The 7,339-nt window shown below is 38.0% G+C and overlaps 2 non-coding genes across 2 annotated transcripts; both read left to right on the top strand.

The window, feature by feature from the left end:
- On the top strand, positions 1–75 carry TRNAI-AAU (transfer RNA isoleucine (anticodon AAU)). The gene has a single exon. It is a non-coding gene; the product is annotated as a tRNA-Ile (tRNA).
- Positions 76–3,129: 3,054 nt separating this feature from the next.
- TRNAI-AAU (transfer RNA isoleucine (anticodon AAU)) lies at positions 3,130–3,203 on the top strand. Its single transcript has one exon. It is a non-coding gene; the product is annotated as a tRNA-Ile (tRNA).
- The last annotated feature ends 4,136 nt before the right edge of the window (positions 3,204–7,339 follow it).

The raw sequence follows: 7,339 nt of genomic DNA, 5'->3' as shown, positions 1-7,339 counted from the left end.
GGCCGGTTAGCTCAGATGGTTAGAGCGTGGTGCTAATAACGCTCAAGGCCGTGGGTTCGATCCCCACACGGGCCAATCCGGTTTGACCTTTTCTGTCCCCCAAAAGAGTAAACCTACCCTAGAATGCTAGAGTTCTGTACCTGGCGTGCGAACTGCAAAGAGGAAGGAAGAGTCTCTGAACGTAGTAGGACTATCACATTTCCTTCTAACTTCCTTGCTAGGGGGTTCTAGAACCTTGCTTGGGTGGAGTAAACAGACCCCCACCCCGCCCCCCCACAAGGCCTGGTACCTTTTCTAGGCTCCAGGCGCTTCTCCAACTCACAAAGCACAACAGTAGCAGAAACCTGCAAGTGAAAGGTACAACAGAGGGCCATTCTTTGTTTATTTCATTTTGGTTTGTTTTCCTGTAAGGAAACTATTTCTTGGAGAAAAAACTGGGTTATTTGATTGCTTCCTCCGAAAACAAATTGTAAAACCACCCATTCTTCATATTGCTCCCTCTGGGTCATTCTGTACTCCCCAGTTCCGTCTAAAGAAAACAAGATTTAAAAATAGAAAGAAAAATTGTCCAAAACTTAAATAGAAAAAATGACAAAAGATCTTTGTTTTATACACTCTGCACATTTATACCAACATGAAAGGTATACATAACTTTAAACATTTTTAATTTTGTTTTTATTGCATAAATAAGACAATCACATGTTTAAAAAAGGAGAAACTAAAAATAGATAGATTGGAAAGTTTCGCTTCCATTCTTATCCTCCACCAGCCCTCTTTTCTCCATCACTTCGCATAGGTAAAGTCTGTCCTTAATTTTTCGTTTATCCTTATTGGTTTTCTTTATGCATATACAAGTAAACATGTATATTGATTGTTATTTTTTTCTCGTTTTTCCACACGAAAGATAGCATAATTATTTATTCACTGTTTTGCATTTGCATTTTTCTCTTAGTATATATTGGATGTCCCAAATTGCACTTTCAACTTTGTACACTGTCAAATCAGAGTTTATTTTAAAATGAGTTGGTCCTGCCAGCCAGAAGTTGACTGACTCTGCAAACTTCTTAACCATTGTACAAAGTGTAGGCTTTTCCAACCCAAGGAAGGAGGTGGTGGAGATGATAGCCATAATTTTCTCTTATAATGTGAAATAAAGCACTTTCTTAAGCCATATAATGTTCAAAGAGGTTTGAATATGGGCTCCCAAGCTGCTCAATAATCAAATAAAATTAGGTATAATTTCAACAAATATTTATTGATCTCTCTCACTTTTCAGCATGGCAATTATTGTCCTTCATGAAAAGATATGAAGGAAATATAGCTAATCGACAAATTAGAGTACAAAAAACTGTGTGCGCGTGAATATGATCTCTTAAAAAAAATACACTGCAACTAACTCTCAAATGATTCAAGGGGGAAAAAATGAGTACATATGAAGAGAGAACAAAAAAAGAAAATGTGTTAACAATTGCTGAAAATGGATATAGAGTATATAGGAGTTCTTTGTATTATTTTTGCACTTCTTCTGTAAGTCTGACATTATATACATATATATATATATATGTATATGACCTTAAAAGTGTAAACTCAATGAGAATGTGTACACACATATATTAAAGGACATTCAACAAATGTGCTGACTAGTAATTCCCTCCAGATGGTGGAATTTATGGACCATATTTATTTTCTTCTTTTTGTTTAGCCACACCTTCTAAATTTTCTACAATGAACCTTTATAAATAATTGTATAATATAAAAAGAAAACAAACTTCAGAGTAAAACAAAGAGGGAGAAAAAAAATCAATCAATCTCTAGGGTGTTTGCTCTCCATGTACCTCCTTTCCTTATTGGGGAACCAAGAAGAGGAAGTGAATTACTAAATAATAGAGTAAAATTCCTAGAAAGAATTACCCTGCCATAATAATGCAGTGCACATGGCTGATGCTCAGAGTTCCTTATCTGGGATAGGAGTTTTCAGGTCTATGTTACATATTCAATATTAGTGGTGAGATTAATATTAATTGAAAATTGAAGCAATTAATACCCTGTGGTATAAATCAAGATGCTATGAATTTGGTTATTTGAATAGGAGGGTCCTCAGAATATAGTAATCCAGCAACAAAATGATGAACATGATTTTAAGAAGCAGTTTAGTGACTTAGTTAAAAGGAAGTTCTCTAGAGCTAAATAATGAGAATGCTGATTCTAAATTCTGTCCTTGGTTATTTGTAAAATGAGCATGGTTATAATACCCACCTCATAAGTTAGTTGTTATGTTTAAATATGTTAATTCATTTAAAACACATAAATAGTGTGTTTTATTTAGACATATGGTACATATGTCTAAATAGTAAATGTTGAAAAACCAGAACTGCAGTATAGCATAGCAATTCTGGGATCAACCTTAAAAAGCAGGTCTATTTTATTCTCACAACACTACATTCATTCCCAAATTCAATGTATATTCTTTTCCACCTGTCCTAAGAATCAGCTGACTTTTCTCACCTCAGATCTAGTTCCTCTTTTGTTCATGCAAAGTTTTGTTCATTACTATTTCCTGGGTTCATTTTAGAGCTTTTTCACGATGAGTTTTTTCCTAGCTCAGCCTCATTATCAAGGTCATATGCCTTTTGTTTATCACAAGCGTTACATTTCCATTATTTCCTTGTGGAAGGAAGCTTTTAATTTTTGCTCAGGGATGGATGGATGGATTGCTTTAAATTAGTTGTTCTTTAAAAATACTGCTCTTATTCCTTCCAACCACGCATTCTTCTCATTCCCAAAGAGTCTGCAGGTTGGAAGACTCTTTTCCCATCTCTTATCATCCTTTACTGTGGTCTCAAAGATGCAAATACATCAAAGTCCTTACAATCGAATGTTTCAATTTGCCATTTTCATTACAAGTGGTTTTTGTACTTGTTACAAAAGAATTTGCATTGGTTCCAAGAAAGGATGTCCTGAAAGACAAGGTTCATTCTTTACCAACACAGAGCTTTCTTCTTTACTTTCTCTTTTAACGAAAAGTGGGCCCGGTGGAAATACGACTGATGAAATTCCTGTTAATGGTAAAGAAATTCCACGAAGTCGACGCTGTTAAAAATATTAACGAAGAGCCATAATAGGCATGCAGGCCTGTTAGCTCAGTCGGTTAGAGCGTGGTGCTAATAACGCCAAGGTCGTGGGTTCGATCCCCATATGGGCCATGCCTTTGATGCCCCCGCGGCAACCTTGGATAGTTTTCTTTGCTCATGATTCAAAAGGAAATCATAACTTCTTACAATCATGAAAGCTTGATTATGACCATTTAGATCCCTTCCCTACCTCTGAACTGATAATAGCCAGCAAGGGAACGCCTTTGCTCACTGGTTTAAACCTAAATTTGTAAATTAATCGCCTATAAAGGCTCAGGACATAGATATTTATCATAGACTAATCATGAATTGCCCCTGGAACTTAAAAGGGGGGTAGAATCTCCTGAGTTATCCAGTTTATGTGCATGAGTAGTGCATATCTGAACAAAATCAGAATTATATTAAGAAGGAAAAAGGGTGAAATGGATACGAGGTAGCAACTGTGACCAGTAGTATAGACTGGCTTCCTCTACACCTCTGCCACCCCGTTGTAGTGTGCCTTCAATACACTGGGCCTGCAGCACTAAAAGCTACATTTCTCAGACCTCCTTGTCACTAGGATTCCCTGTGTCACGTAGCTTTGGCTGAGCAGACGTACTCGTGCGAGACTTTGGAGAAATGAATATTGTGAGATAAGGCCTGGATAGCTCTTCTGGCATATGTCAGTCTAAATAAAGAGGTAAACTGAGGCAAGTTAAAAGGACCAGAAATTGAGTTTACTTGGGAATAGCAGAGGAATTGCAATTCAAGAAACGCAACATGTAGCAAGCCACGGGTGGGTCTGTTGAGGGCTTGGGGTGGCTGTATTTACGGGCAAGGAGTGTAAAGGGGGGGAAGTCTAGCCAGATTAGCGGCTATCCATGGATCAGGAGATAAGTCTCTGTCTTCTGTAAATCAGGCATTTAGGGGAAATCAGTCCCTCAGTTCTTATCTTCCATTCTTCTGAGGGTGCATGTGTGAGATTCTCTATTTCATATCCTCTGGTTCAATTTTAGATTGAAATCCTTTCACACGTGTGTGGTTGTTGGGATATTTTAGTTTACCTGCAGCTACTGTCTAGGATTTTGTGGAACCAGAAGTGGCAGCAGTAAGATTTCTACCGAAGTATTTTCATGGCTGGGTGCTTCTGACAGTGTAGTATCCACACTTGATTCTGGTCTCCAAGAAACTCTGTAAACTCATAAGAAATCCCTTTTAATTTTACTTAATTAGAGTGGATTCTATTTTCTGAAACTGAGAACACTGATTAGCTATCAACATTGTCTGCTGCAGTTGTGGTAAAGATAAATGGTGGGAAATAAAGGCCAAAGAATCCAGTTAAAAAAGCTGTGGTCCATATTTGAGGTAAAGTAAAACTTAAAGGAGTTTAGGCAGTTGATGGAGTATAAGAGAAGGCCTTGACACTGGGACCACTGTGAATGACTTCTGACTTTTTAGCTGGCTTTTGCACAGTGAGGCTTACCCATCATAGATCAGCCTACAGATCCTACTCCTTCATGGAGCTTGATCGTTTTACTCATCTATCTGATTGACAGACACCAGATTTCTCTCTTTTCTTTCCTGTGCTGTCCCACAGCCATGATAATCTTTTCTCTTTACCCATTCCACTGATTATGATCCTTGTTTCTCTTTTTATATCTCTATGCTTGTCCACATTCCTTGATTTTCTTTTTGCCCCACTACTCCATCCTAGTATCATTACCCACCATTACCACTATCTGAGATACCTTCGCATTCCTACCTCTTTCCTACTGTCCTACTCTTTCATTCACATAAACTTCATACTCAGGTATCAGCTTTCCCAAGACAGCTTTCCCAGACCAGGCCTGTTGGAAGTTTGTTGCCAAACCTTTGATGATAACATAAAGCTTCAGATGATCTATGTCTATGGAATTGGTAACAAATGGACCTTAGATACTTCTATCTAAGAGATATCTAAGAGATATCTTTTATCTAAGAGATATCTTTTAGCTAAGAGAGTTCTCCCTCAAGCCCCTCCTTGTTACTCACCTGTGACCTCAACAGGTTTCCAATCTGTGCACAAAATAGGCAAAGAGTTTGCTTTTATGGAGCTTTCATTCTAGTGGGAGAGACAAACAAGTAAACAAATGAAGGATCAAGATAATTCTGAGTAGTGGTAGGTGTATTATACTTATGAGAAAATAAGACAGGGTGGTATGATGGGGAAGACTGGGTGGAAAACTATTTTAGATGGGGTGGCCAGGGAAGGGCATTCTGCAGAGGTCACTTTCAAGCTGATAAGGGAATGTGGAAAAAGTCAGCCATGAATGATTTGAGGCAAAGCACTGGAAGAGAAGGCACAGCAACTCCAAAGGCCCTAAAACCAAGTGACCTTGCAATGCTGTAGGGACAGATGGCCAGTGTGGCTGAAGAAAGCTGGTAAGGGAAAGGATCTAGTACTCTGGCTTTCCCTGCTCATATAAATCTTGGAACAATCTCTAGTTTCAGGTGGTCCAGCTGCAAAGTCTGCTGTTGTGAGGTAGGTTTGCTGATCTGTGGGCTTTGCCATTAGGAAATAGAATGAAGCTGGTGAAGGGTGGAAGAGTATGTTGGCCCCAAATATGCCATTTTGGCATAAGGATTATTTTGAGCTAAAGGCAGTTGAAAAATAGCAGCTATAAGAAGAACACTCTAATTTTCCTTCTTTTTCTTTAAAGTAGGATATAAAATTTCCATGTGAAAGATGTCTTCCTTATACTCTGAGAAAAGTAACATTCCTAGAGGGAAATCTTTACAAATTAATCCTTATCTCCCTAGTCAGTTCACCCAATTAACTATCCTAGCTCAAGCCCCTTTGCCTTGTCATGGTTTCATAATGTTACTACTCTTTTTCTGATTCAGTATATATGCATCAACTCTTAACTGCTTCTTTGGGTCTTCATTTCCTTATGAGGGCTCTCATATCACAAAAACTTAAATACATTTGTATATTTTTCTCCTCTTAATCTGTCTTTTGTTACAGGGGACCTAGCTGAGAATTTCGAAGGGTAGAGGGAAAGATTATTTTCCCTCCCCTACACTGGAGTGAGTGACTTGAGTTTTCTGATGTGTGCATTCTTAAAAGTCCCTGGGAAACAAAATCTCAGGTTTCTTCTACAAACACATGAAAAGGAGAAAGAGAGAAACTATAGTTTCAAAAAACTTGAGACATATATGTCCAATGAATTGTTTGTAAAACACATAGATATGATATATATATCTTGTATATATGTATGATTTTTATAATATATATTATAGAATATATTTACAAAATATATAAAACTGGTGAAATTTGAACAATGATTCGATACTTGATCTTATTTTTGTTATTATTTTTAGATGTGATAAGGATATTGTGATTATGTTTTTCAAAAGCATCCTTATCTTTTAGAGATACTTTAGTTTCAGTATTGTGTCAGTCATATAGGAGCTAAGCAGAAGGAAAAATCAGTAATACTGATTTTCTATTTAACGTACTGTACTCATTACGGATTTTTTGCATTAATTTTCATTTAAAAATATTGCTTTAAAATATCATTTGTGTCTATTGCTAAGCTTTTTGGCAGCCTCTTAAATTTTGTGCCCGAGGCAAGTGTCTAACTCGTTTCATCTTAGTCTAGGCTGTGTTAAATTTACCAATGACACGTGTCTGAGATTTACTTCAAACAATGTGTCTGGAGGAATGAGGGTTGGGTTATATGTTAATAAGATTGCCGTGAGTTGATAATTGTTGAAGGTGTGAGATATGAACATCGAATTCATTGTACTATTCTATCTTTGCATATATACTTTTTTTTTTTTTTTTTTTTTTTTTTTTTTTTTGCTGTTCGCGGGCCTCTCACTGTTGTGGCCTCTCCCGTTGCGGAGCACAGGCTCCGGACGCACAGGCTCAACGGCCATGGCTCACGGGCCCAGCCGCTCCGCGGCATGTCGGATCTTCCCGGACCGGGGCACGAACCCGTGTCCCCTGCATCGGCAGGCGGACTCTCAACCACTGCGTCACCAGGGAAGCCCTGCATATATACTTTTGAAGTTTTTCCCAAATAATTTATCTGTGAAACCTTCCCAGCACATTTAGAAGGCAAGGCCTAGGACCGAGTTAAAGGCACGTGAAGCTTTAACAGCTAGAAATAACCACAGAGACGCAGAAACCTCCCAGGTTCCTAGAGCGGACCTGGAAATGACGTCAGTGGAGGTAAACCATCGTT

Source organism: Orcinus orca, chromosome 10 (assembly GCF_937001465.1).
Source record: "Orcinus orca chromosome 10, mOrcOrc1.1, whole genome shotgun sequence".
In the NCBI taxonomy this organism is placed as follows: Eukaryota; Metazoa; Chordata; class Mammalia; order Artiodactyla; family Delphinidae; genus Orcinus; species Orcinus orca.
The sequence above is the reverse complement of the archived record's forward strand: the minus strand, read 5'-3'. Positions and strand labels throughout refer to the sequence as shown.